The sequence below is a fragment of the Hydra vulgaris genome, chromosome 09 (genome assembly GCF_038396675.1).
Source record: "Hydra vulgaris chromosome 09, alternate assembly HydraT2T_AEP".
NCBI lineage: Eukaryota > Metazoa > Cnidaria > Hydrozoa > Anthoathecata > Hydridae > Hydra > Hydra vulgaris.
This window is the reverse complement of record NC_088928.1, coordinates 64,168,450-64,182,161: the sequence shown is the minus strand read 5'-3', so window position 1 is coordinate 64,182,161 and position 13,712 is coordinate 64,168,450. Positions and strand designations below refer to the sequence as shown.

The 13,712-nt window shown below is 30.1% G+C and overlaps 1 protein-coding gene and 1 long non-coding RNA gene across 3 annotated transcripts in view; one reads left to right on the top strand and one right to left on the bottom strand.

Moving 5' to 3' along the window:
- The window catches only part of LOC100213255 (uncharacterized), a 51,278-nt gene that overhangs the window by 28,343 nt on the left and 9,223 nt on the right, over positions 1–13,712 (bottom strand). The gene's annotated exons all lie outside the window — the stretch shown is intronic.
- On the top strand, positions 2,825–7,242 carry LOC136085154 (uncharacterized). Its single transcript, XR_010641126.1, has 3 exons — positions 2,825–3,062; positions 6,766–6,812; positions 7,105–7,242. It is a non-coding gene; the product is annotated as an uncharacterized LOC136085154 (long non-coding RNA).

Genomic DNA, 13,712 nt, shown 5'->3' with positions numbered 1-13,712 from the left:
TACTGTGTTTCCTGTATTAGTATTTCTAAATCCATGCTTAGGAGTATCAGATACTAAGCTTAACACCTCTCTAAACTTTCTTTTGATTTCTTTTTTTCGAGATTTTACTGATAATTTATCTTCTGGAGATCGGGGCTAGTATATTTTAATATCCATTTTATATCCCAAGTGTAGAAGGAATTCAAAAATTCGTATCCAACAGTGCAGTATGGATAATCCTAAAGCTATAGCTTGCTTATTGCAAAATTTTTCTCTAATTATATCCAGCTTGTTCATTTCACTAGGCTTGGCAGAACAAATATTGCAAGATTGAGTTGAGTTTGTATCTGTTATAGCATTCACTGCCTTGCCGTCCAACATGGTCATCTCAATTTTTATTTTTATTGTTGCTTTCTGGTTAGAGAATGGGATTTCAAGTTCAAAGTATTGAAGACTTTCTATTTGCTTCCTAACATCTAATTCTTCAGTTCTTGTTGACTCTTTTGTTTCTTTTTGGTATTGCAGGTGAAGAGGCCTGCAAAAGAGGTGGCTTGAAGGCAGTGAGTTTGACCATACAGTGATGGCCCCTATTTCCAGTTTTAACGGAACAATTGCAGTTTGGAGCAAGGATTTTTCATTTTCAACTCCTGTTTAAAGATCTGTCATCAAACCTTTGATTGAATACACTTTGAGACGAGGCTCCATCCATTCCAGCTTTCATATAGAATTTTCCAGTTGTTTCCGATCCATCTAAACACTCTGTATTAGATAGGTTTATAATTCTTGATAAAGTGTAGTTCACCATTGACTGAACATAACATTTGGTAGATGTTTCTAAAATTTCCAAATTTTCTGGACAACATTTGGATTTTGCATCAAATATTATTTTGACTGAAGGGTATATCTCTGCATTCTGTTTCAGTAAAGAGTTTCTAATAACTTGATATTGTGAATCACTGAGATTGCAAATTATCTTTAATGCAAGGGCCTCTTCTGCTTTCATCATTATTGGATTCGTTTTTGTATTTTCAATAATTTTCCTGGCTAAAGCTGGATTTTTAACAAAATGTTTAATAACTTTTGAAAAGTCGGTCTTTCCTGGGCTTGATTCAGCCCTCAACGCAATAGCACAGACAAGTTCTTTGGTACAATGGTCACCAATCAAACTAAAAAAATATTTTATATTTTTAGAAAAATGTACTCATTTAAATAAATTTTAGCAACCAAAAACGTAGCATATAGATTTTAATATACCTGAATACCTTTCTCCTTTTAGCAACATCTATATTCGAGATTCAAGAAATACGGATGAAACACTTTTCCAGGTATGATGTGAACTCCCAAATTTTTTATTTTAATACAATTGTCAAATGAGGATGTGTTACAAAATATTACGGTTATTAGAGCTTGGGAACATGAAGAACCCAAATCACGGTCCCATCCAAACCTTTGAGAGGGGCGGGGGCGGTATTTTAAACATAATTGTTTTCAAAACTCAAAATAAATTTTAATTTTATCAATAGAATTCAAAGTTCAGAGAAAAATCTTTTGGCGTTCAGAAGTAATGACCACGTAGAGTTTACAACCCCCTCATTTAGGGGGGGGGGGGGAAATATTTTACACAGATTTTTTTTTTTATACTTCTGCCCATAAATCCATTTCGGGCAATTTTGGGGCAGCTGATTTTTTTCTGGTTATCCATCATAACATCCCCTAGGATAAAAAAGTCATTTTAGGGTGGAACTCTGCGGAACTTTTGAGATATATTATTTTCAAAAACAATATTTATCGGAAAACTTATATTTTCACCTAATATTTTAATTACTCATTTGGCCAAAGCTATATTCAATAAATTAAGCTTTTTACTTTTGAACAAAGTTAAAAGAATGCCTAAATAAAGCTTTATGATAAAAAAAGAATAAAAAAATCATCTAAATGAGTAAAAAAAATAAAAATTAGAAAAGTATGAAGAGTTCGCGAATTTTAGCGAACTTTTTTTACCTTCTACTAGGTAGGAAAAAATGCTTCTCTGACTAGGATAGTAGACATGAGAGAACCAAAATTCTTATCATTTGATATTTTTTTTAATAAGTTGTAAAAAAAAATTAATGAAAATGGAGTATTAAAAAAATTCCATTTATGGCCATTTTTTGAGCTTTTCGCTTCATAGTGCACTGAAGAGGGTGTTGACTTTACGATCGCCGTCAAATTCTTTCATCTTTTTTACTTCGTAAAGCGATGTGGAATTTGCTAATTAACAATTAGCAAAGGCTAGACGTTGATAATTGTTAAATTTTGAAATAGTAATTGTAGTAACTGAATTCTAAAAATAGTAACAACTGAAATAGCAATAGTCGTAAGCATTTAATAAAGTTAATACTTCCGTTTGTAATTTCGCTTTGAAACTTGAAATACATGCTCTCGGACATGATTTTTATAATGCAATTTGGTGGTGTTAGAGAAGATCGTCCAGGGGATAAATGATAGGAACTTTAAACTTCTTATGATCATAAATTTTAAACAAAAGGATATTTTTAAAACCTGTCAATAAATTTTGATTTAATCATGATAGAACTTAAAAAAAAATTTAATGAGACGTAGTTCTAAAAATAGGGGAAAATAGGGGTTGGGACGGGGTTAAGTTAGCTCTAGTTACCTTAACTTTTTGCAAGTTATCCTTATTTGAAGCCAGTATTAAATTATTTGAAGCCAAATCAAACTCTCATTTTCGGTGCCATCCCAGTGAAAAATAAAACCGCGTCCCACATGGGTTACGCGTGGGTTCCGTGTGGGATTGATGGGATTTATGTGGGACGGATTTTTCCATGTGGTATCCGTATGGAAATTTGTCACCTTAAACCCATGTGGGTAATCCCACATGGGTTACATGTGGGAACCATATGGTATTTACACACATGGGAAATCCCACGTGGGTTTCCTGTGGGATTTGCATGGAAATTAATTTGAAAGCTGGAAACTAAAAAAAAAACTAAAAAAAAATTTTTTTAATCGACATTGCATTGCGTTACGTTTATATTGTGTGAAAATATTTTATATTAATAAAGAGAATGGCAAGCAAGTATGTAAGTACCACGAATAATTTTTATCTTTCCTTATAGAAATAAGATTAAAATTTGTGCAAATAGACGTATTATTAGGATAATATAATAGTTATTTGAATATAGATCTTGAGTAAATTATTTGCAAACAATTAACTGATGCAAGTTGAAATGTTGTCAAAAACCAATCTTGCATGCATGGGACACTGCAGTGTCCCACAAAGAAATGCAGGTTTGAAAGTCAAAGAATTCCCAATTTTCTTTATTAAAAAAAGAAAAAAATAGGATGGGTTTCTGTAACTTTTTTTATGCCCCAAAACTTTTAACTTTAGATGTAATAAGGTCCTTAAGACTTAAGGGACTTACGAACTACATGGAGGAACAAAAACAGGATATTTACAGAAACTTTTCAATTTTTAATCTGGAGTACCACAGTGTTATTGATAATAAAGCCTCTGGGACCAGTTTTCAAAGTAATATGATCTAAGTAATGTTTAAATAAAATAATATGCTTTAGAATGCATATAGTTATACATATAACTCCTGATAGTTAACTATATGTATAACTAGTTATACATATAATTTGTTATAAAAACTTATTTTTTAAGGTTATGCTTGAATAAATTAGTACCAATTAATTCAAATTCAAGATTTAGTTAAAGTTCAAGTTAATGTTCTTATTTATTCATTATTTTTGTTAATATTATATTTATTTGTTCAAATTTATCAGTTAGTACTATATTTTACTACAGTAAGAATGTTTATCATTGTTGAACGTGATTTTATGTTGTTATTGATGTTAAATTTATTACGTTTCAATAACTCAGATTGAATCTTAACTGAATTATTGTAAGCTTTGTAGGGGTTTGTTGTATATCAAATGGTGTTGTAAATAAAGTAAAAATAATATATATATATATATATATATATATATATATATATATATATATATATATATATATATATATGTATATATATATATATATATATATATATATATGTATATATACATACATATATACATATATATACATATATATGCATATATATACATATATATACATAGATATATATATATATATATATATATATATATATATATATATATATATATATATATATATATATATATATAAATATAACATTAAAACAATAAAATTGATACAAAATTTTACTTTAAAACGAATACCATTAACATTGTGATGATAATAGCATTAGGAAACTAGTATTTATGTATTATTATTATACTATAAATAAATAGTTTTTTAATTCATTTTATAAAATGGAGACTGACAACTGATAATTAATGGAAATAAATACAAATTATAAAAATCATGTATTATTACTAAATACTATATTAATGCTAGTCTACAAAGTTAAAATCAATTTAGAGCATTGTTTTTAGTTCTTTTGTGATTCGCACTTCCACTTCTGTCTCTCAAATTTATAAAATAGGTGGTCAAAGCTTGCTCAATAGGTAGGTTCTCAGCATAACTATGCTTTTTTCTTACATTTTTTTAAGAGAAATATGGCAAATTGATTACTTATTTTACTTAAATCGTAGGGTCATCTATGCATAATGATGTCAGATGATGACCCGGTTTGTTGAACAACTTCACCCTTTATCAAACTCAGTCAATTTTTTGTCATCTCCCATTGAAAATGGTGTCAGTTTTTGTTATCGTATTATGATGGTATATCTGAATTGTTAATATAATATAAAAAATGCATATACCATCAAATTTTTTCTGGTTCAATTATACATTTATTCTCAACAGTAATAAAAGTAAAAAAAACAAAAACATAAATTGTTCTTTCAGATAAGCAAGCTAATTTCTGAATTTAAATTGTTTTTCCTATGATCCTTTACAGTTTTAAGCAACAAAAGCAAGAAGTTTTTAGACCACATTGTTGGTGTAAATACCTCAAAAACCTGCTCATAGCTAGCATAAATTGTTTTACTTTTTTTTAAAATAAAATATTTTACTTTTTTTTTTAATTCAATTTTTTAATTGACATTATTTTGGTCTCAACATCCCCTCCCCATTGTCAATTATTGTTAAACTCACACTGCCCCTCTATCTACTGGCATCATTTATGGATGATCCCATAGCCTAAATACTATATATATATATATATATATATATATATATATATATATATATATATATATATATATATATATATATATGTATATATATATATATATATATATATATATATATATATATATATATATATATATATATTTATATATATATATTTTTTTTTTACTCTATTTACAACACCATTTGAGATACAACAAACCCTTACAAAGCTTACAATAATTCAGTTAAAATTCAATCTGAGTTATTGAAACGTAATAAATTTAACATCAATAGAAAAGTAAAGCTGTCATCATTTAAAATGTAAAGGGTGTTGTCAAAATATGTTGATAGTAAAATTAAGTTACTAATAAAATCACGTTCAACAATGATAAATATTCTTACTGTAGTAAGAATTAATACTAGTTAACAAATTTGAACAAATAAATATAAAATAGTGAAAAAACAATGAACAAATAACTTGAACTTGAACTAAATCTTGAATTTGAATTAATTGGTTCTAATTTGTTCAAGCATAACCTTAAAAAATAAGTTTATATAATAAATTTTATGTATAACTAGTTATACATATAGTTAACTATCAGGAGTTATATGTATAACTGCATGCATTTTAAAGCATTTTATTTGATTCATATATTACTTTAGATCATATTACTTTGAATACTGGACCCAGAGACTTTATTCCCAATTACACTTGGTACTCCAGATTAAAAATTTTAAAGTTTCTGTAAATATCCTGTTTTTGTTCCTCAATGTACTTTGTTAATCCCTTAAGTTTTATGAACCTTATTATATATAAAGTTAAAAGTTTTGGAGCCCTAAAAAAGTTACAGAAACATCCTTATCTCCCCCTATTTTTTTTTTTTTTTTTTAATAAAGAAAATTTGACTTTCAAACCTGCATTTCTTTGTGGGACACTGCAGTGTCCCACAACTTTATATTTGAACATCACAAATTTAATAAAATTGTTGTGATATGTGATATAAATAATTCCATAATAGATTATGATATGAAAATAAGATAGGATATGAAGGCAATGATCAAAGAATAAATTTACTTATAGAAATTTAGATGTTTGTTTATTAGTTTCAGAATATTATATTATGTGTGACCGCGGCCTTCTATAATAACAGGCTTTGACATCGCGCAACAAAGTTGTTAAACTGAAGGCCAATTCCTAATACTGTGTTTACATTTTCATCTTTTAACATTAGACGAAAGTTTGTGTTCGCGCTTTTTTAATAAATCTTTTAAATGTGATGTGGTTTATAAATTAGATATCTTTAAAATGTGATGTGGTTTATAAATTAGATATCTTTAAAATGTGATGTGGTTTATAAATTAGATAGCCCAACATCAAGACGATAACGTTGTTATCGTCTTGATGTTGATGTAAGGTTCAAGGCGTTAACTTTGTAAGGTAATAATATTGTCAAACTAACGATAAGTTTTTTTAATAATTAAAATGCCTTAAAAATGCCTTTAAAATGCTGTGTACGGCATTTTGCGCGATGTCAAGGCCTGTTATTATTGAAGTCTACATCATTGAAAAAGTAGATTTTTACATTTTTGTTTTTGTTTTTTTGTTTAACTACTTATCCTTATTGATCACTTTTTTTCAGGATTCTCCTCATGGGTTCAAGCTCATTACGCATAAACGTTAGTCATTGTAAGTAATAAATTAGGAAATAATTATTTGTGAAATATTGTAGTCATTAATGACTTCAAACTGGCTAATAATTAAAATTGCTCGACTAATAAGGTTCCTTATTAAAATTGCTCTCTTTTTCTCTCTCTCCCTCCCTCTCTCTCTCTCTCTCTCTCTCTCTCTCTCTCTCTCTCTCTCTCTCTCTCTCTCTCTCTCTCTCTCTCTCTCTCTCTCTCTCTCTGTCTCTCTGTCTCTCTCTCTATATATATATTTATATTTATATATATTTGTATTTATATTTTTTTTTTTTTAGAAAATGTTTGAAGAAAGTTAGAAGATACTAAAAACCTTGGTATTATACAAGCCGAAGCGATTTAATTAATTCAATTGACAAAAAACGGCGTGTAACTCGCAAAAGAAAAAATAATATTTTTAATATTCGTTTTGGATGTATTGATTAATAGCATTTATTTTTAAATAAATTCATTTTGCACACGTTTTTTAATTTTATAAAATTTCGTCATAATAGTTTAAGGTAAATCCCACATAGGTTATAGGTGGAAAACATCACATGTAAAAGATCAAAAATGCTACACGTTTTGAATACCGAATGGGATAAAGTAACAAATACCAGATTAAGTTAAGCCTCTCTGAAAGCTTCGATGATTAATTTTAAATTACTATTTAAGTAATTTTTAAATTAAAAGAATTTTAAAAATTATCATAGAAGCATTCGGACTTTCATTTGTCTAGTATTGACTACTTTTATACCATTTGGATTAAAATATGTGGCATTTAAGATCTATAACATGTCGTATTTTCCACCTATATCCCATGTAGGATTTACCACATAAAACCCATGTGGGATTTACCAGATGAAACCCACATGGGACAAAATAATAATCTCCATATGGGTTACATATGGTAAAAACCCACGCGTATCCCATATGGGATTTACCATATGGAATCCATGTGGGATTTACCATATGAAACCCACATGGGACAAAATAATAATCCCCACATGGGTTACATGTGGAAAAAATCCACGCGTATCCCATGTGCGCTTTTTCACTGGGATAACACAGTAAATTTTCCATGCTTTTAGCTTTTGTCAAAAAATCATCTTTTTTTCCACCACAAAAAGATTTATACCTTTTAATCCGCTTAACTTCAAAAGTTAAGTTATCCTGCTACATGTCTGGTTATCCAGGTTAGGTTATCCTGCTATTGGTAACATGTAACCCAGTACAATCTTTTTCATGTCCGGCTGCCTTGTCGGATACGCCTTTTTAGGCAAAGGCTAGGAGATGTCACCTCCAACTTAAAACACCCACTGCCTTGGGGCTCTTGGTTGAGTAAAGGCTAGAGATGGTGTCTCGATAAAAATACTCATCTTAGGCAGATGCTAAATGCATCCGGCTACTGTCTTGTTGAAGGCCTCCTAGGCAAAGACTTAAGGGGTAAGCGGATTCTATCGGTTGACCAGCCCCTCTCCCTCCCTTTCTTCATCTATTAGGCTGGCACAGATGTATTTTTGATACGTTGTTTCCAGTTTAGGATATTAAATGCTGGATCTTATTGACTCAATGCATAGGTTTTGCTTGTGTCTCTGTTTTTATGACTACGCAACTCCTTCTATAATCTCCTAACGAGGGTACAGCTCTAAAACTCAGTTTCATGGTTCTGAGGCCGGCTGGTATTCAGGTTTCCCAAACTCTGTGGTAGCTCTTAGAGAGGCTGATTCCATCAACAGCTGAAAAATATCAAAGTATTACCAGTGCCAAGTTGCGCAAGGATGGTGTCCCTGTTTTTTCTTTTGGTGTGCATTGCGGAGGTGACAATTGAAGCCCTTTGTTACGGCTTTGGGTTTATTAGTAGTAATGAGACAATTGCTTAGGCTATTAAACAGTGTTCTGAGTACTATCTATGCTTTGATTCAAGTTCTTCAATCAAATTTAAAAAGGAATAAAGCACTAAAAACTATAAAACATAAAAACCATCATCATCACCAAGTTCTCTAAACCTATCATTCACTAAAATTCGTATATAATAAATATTAGGCCAAGCATGTGACAATAGTCACATGCTTAGCCTGGGCATTTACATTCGTAAGAATTCACCCATTTGTTGTGAAACTAGATTTGAATCTACAGACTATTCTTTTATGTCCTTTCGCTTAGCACCATTTCACTCTATCGCCTTTCACTTTGTTCTATATCGCTCTCCTTCATCTCAAGACTGCACTCTTTTTGATGTTATTTCTGATCATATCGACCAAGCCCTCTCTCTTTATCCATCAGCTAATATCGTTGTTGTCGGTAAATTTAATGCTCACCACTCGAATGGCTTGGCTCTAGTTTCAGTAACTCTGCAGGCATTAAAGCCCACCCACTTTTGCCTTTCTCAATTCCTAACTCAAATAGTCAACTCTCCAACTCGCTTTCCAGACAACCCTTATCATTTACCTTCTCTGCTCGACTTATGTCTTCTTTCTGATCCTAGTCAGTGCTCAGTTTCTTCACATTCACCCTTAGGTTCTTCTGATCACAGTTTGATTTCTCTAAAACTAATATCTCATTCTTCTTCATCACCTGAATCCCCCTATTATTGTACCTCTTACTACTACAGTAAAGCTGACTGGGATTCTTTCCATGATTTTCTTCGTGATGGCCCTTGGGTAGAAATATTTTGTCTTCCTGTCAACAAATGTGCTTCTTACATAACTTCATGGATTCAAGCTGGCATGGAATCTTTTGTTTCCTCTCGACAATTCCAGTTCAAGCCTCACTCTCCTCTATGGTTTTTCTCACACTGTGCTGCTGCGATTGCCAATCGTGGCCCTGACAACATACCTGTTATTGTCTTGCAGAAGTGTTCTCCGGAGTTGTCGTCTATACTCTCAAAACTATTCAACAAGTGCTTATCAGAGTCTTGTTTTTTAGCATGATGGAAAGCGGCATCTGCTATCCCTATCTTCAAAAATTCTGGAGAGCAATCTGTTTTGTCTAATTACCATCCCATTAGTCTTCTTACTATCATAAGCTAGGTTTTTGAATCTTTAACTAACAAACACTTAATTTCTCATCTTGAATCTAATAACTTACTTTCTGACCATCAATATGGATTTCGATCTTCTTGTTCTGCAGCTGATGTGCTAACAGTAACAACTGATAGGTTTTATCGTGCATTAGATTAAGGTAGAGAGGTTAAGGCCATCGCTCTTGACATTGCTAAAGCTTTTGATAAAGTTTGGCATGCTGGTCTTCTCCATAAGCTTTCTTCTTATGGTGTATCTAGCAACACCTTAAAGATTATTGAATCCTTCCTTTCCAATCTTAGCATAAAAGTTGTCCTCGATGGACAGCACTCTTCTTCTTATTCTGTAACTTCAAGGGTTCCTCAAGGTTCTATCCTTGGCCCTATACTCTTTTTAATTTACATCAACGATCTTCCAGATATTCTCACATCTAAGGTGGCATTGTTTGCTGATGATACTACCATTTACTCTTGTCGTGATAAGAAAACAAAATTCTCTGATTGCTTAGAGGGGGCATTTGAGCTTGAAAAGGATCTCACTTCTGCTACAGCTTGGGGCTCATAGTGGCTGGTGAACTTTAATTTAGATAAAACTCAATTTTTTTCAGCCAATTGTTATTGCAATAATTTAGATCTTCCTATATTTATGAACGGTGATGTACTCAACGAGTCATCTACTCTTCATCTTCTAGGATTAACTCTTACTTCCAATCTTTCTTGGAAACCATATATCAAATCAGTTGCAAAATAAGCATCTGCTAAGGTTGAACCTGCTCTTGCAGCCAACCTCCAACCATTGTCACATCGTCGTAATGTTGCATCTCTTTCTTTTTTCTACAAAATACTATAAAGGGCACTGCTCTAAAGAGTTAGCATCTCTTGTGCCATCTACTAAAATTCATTCTCGTGTTACTCGTCATTCAATTAAGTCTCCTCCTTTTTCTGTGACCGTTCCTCGGTGCTCCAAAAACGCTTATTTTTTTAGTTTTTTTCCTCGAACTTCAGCTCATTGGAATTCGCTTCCTTTATCTTGCTTTCCTGATTCATATAATTTGCAATCCTTTAAGTCGTCCGTCAATCGTTATCTTGCTCTACAATCTTCATCTTTTCTCTTCCAGTAACTTCCAACTTTAATTAGTGGTTGCTTGCAGCCTTGTTGGAAGCAAAGATGTTTAAAAAAAAAAAAAAAAAAATTACCAGAAATTTGAGTTTGTCCCATGGCACTTAGATACTTATCGCAAACAACAAATTTCCTGGGCACTCGCCTAAAATGCATGGTTTCTCCCCAGGCCACAGCTGAAAAAAGTTGTTTTTTTCATTTTTGGAATAAAGAAGAGTCTTTAAAGAAATAACACAAGTTTAAGAAATATTTTTACAAAAAGATATTATTATCATTCATTGCTAGATGAAACAGTGGTTTTTCAAAAACAAGACTTGTTTAGTAAATGACTTGACAGAAAGAATTTGTTCTCAAAATTTTTTATTCAAGAAAATACATTTTGGCATTATTTATCCTAATATTATTGAAAATATAACATCATCAACTAACATTGAAAGCATAAAGAAAACTTGATTCGTCTTCCCTAATGGTTTTGTCAAAACAATAAGTTTACACTGAGAAGTATAAGTATAAAAATTAGGGTTAAAAAAATGGAAAAAAAATATTCTATCATCACAGACAATTCAACCAATAAACATTTAAAGATTCATTAAAAAGTACAATTAAAGAGAGAATTTTTTTATTATTATAGACTAAATAAAAAATTTACTCATTATTTGATAGTGTACATATTTTAAAAAACATCAAAAAATATTTATTAAATTCAAAGAGGTTTCTTTTTCCAACATTTAATTTTAATAAATTTGAGGATACAGTTAATGTTAAAGCTGGAGATATTCATTGACAGTTACTTTACCAAATTAATGAAAAAGATGAAACTTACTTCCGGCTAATTTAAAGTAAGCTTAAATACTTACTCAAACTGGCTTACATCCTGGTGAAAATGAACAAAGTATTAGGCTCAAAATTTTGTATAAGTCCACATATTCTGCCATTAAAAGTTATTTTCGAAAAGAAATAAGTGCTGCTAATTTTTTATATATGATAAGTACTTAATGGACAATTTTAAATTAATAAAATACATATAATACCAATAGTATCATAGAAAATGCTGTCCTTTCAAATCATAAAAAGCCTAAATTTTTAAATACTTTTACTTAATGCGTAATTGAATAATATAATACAACTTTATAAGGATGTCACAAGTTGTCACTTTCAGCTTAGACATCAAATACACTAATTGTCGCATAAAAAAGGAACTGCATTTATAATAAAACGTTTGCTTTCAGAAAAATATGATTACTTTTTAACCAGCAGATTTTAAACTGACCTTCTTGAAAAACATTTGGGGAAACTTATGCAGATGAGTGGTAGAAGGTTTGTAGTTAGTTTGCGTGAAGTCAACTTGTTTCTCCCCGCAGCAGCCTTGTTCGTGAAGGTTCATGTTTTGGAGTTGAGAGAGGGTTATAACCACAATTAAGTAGCCTCCTCATCTGTAGTGGCCTTCTTGGCTTTGGGGAGGTGAATTAACATTAACAAAAAGAAGTTAAAAATTCGGAAAAAAATGATCAGCATAAAATCTTTAAAAAATCTCTGGCTTTAAATACATGGTTTATTAATGAAATACCAGTAAATAATGAAGTAAATGAAGTACCAGTAAATAATAAAGTGAATGAAGTATCAGTAAATAATGAAGTGAATGAAGTACCAGTAAATAATGATGCAAGAAAAACTAGAAACAGCTTTAATTTTATTACAAAATGAAATATAAGAATATGATTTATGTGAAAGTTCAAAGGAAGTTGCTGTTCATATTGTTGGGTATATAACAAAAAAAATGAAATATAAACATAAATCCTTTTTGTGTCAAGATCTTTATCAAACTAACAAAATATCTTCACATTATATGAAAATACTCTCAAGTGGAGGTTTAACGAAACCTAGTGAAAACATGGAAGAACATACTTGATCCTTATTTTGGATATTAGACGTCGAAAAAGAGTTACTATTAATTACTATTAAGAAACTGAAAATGACAACTCTAAAACTTCAACTTTTCAAGAACAACACTTGTTTTGTGTGATCATTTTAAATGGGCATATTGCCTTTTTCTAAATAATTTAGAAACAGGAAACTAGTATAATCACACAACTGCTATTAGTATATTTTGTTACAACTCACAATCAATTTAAATTGGAAAGATTTGAAAAGATGAAGTAGAAGCCTTTAAAAATCAACAAAAAATAAACTTATTTTATTATATTATTTCTCTAGATGGAATATTGTTTGGATTCTGAGTATGTTATTTTTATTTGATTTTGCTTATCCATATCTGTCATCTTTTTCTAAAGCTATTTTAATTTTTTAATAAGTTATCTTATTTTATAACTAAATTTTTTTTGCTTATATATATTATATTCTTCTCAATTTATATATTTTTTTGAAATATATTTGCTTGCTATAATATTTGAACAATTTGAAACAATTTGAACAACAAGTTTTCATCGTTACCATTATGAAATTAAATCGGACTTTATATATTATTACTATTTTTTTTATTATTATGATTATTTTTTTTGTCCTTTCTTTAAATGTTTTACAATATTAGTCGTTTTACAATTATAATAATTTCAATAATATAATAGTATGATTACAAGATTAATTAAGTTTGTAAGAGAAAGAACGCGGGATCTTGTAGAAGACCTAAAGGTTTTATCGTCAAGAACTGCTTTGTTTTTCAACTACATTGTTAAATTTATTATGTTAAATAGGTATATTCTCGTCGAAAGTAAAAATAAATAAATGCAAAAGATATATAACATTCA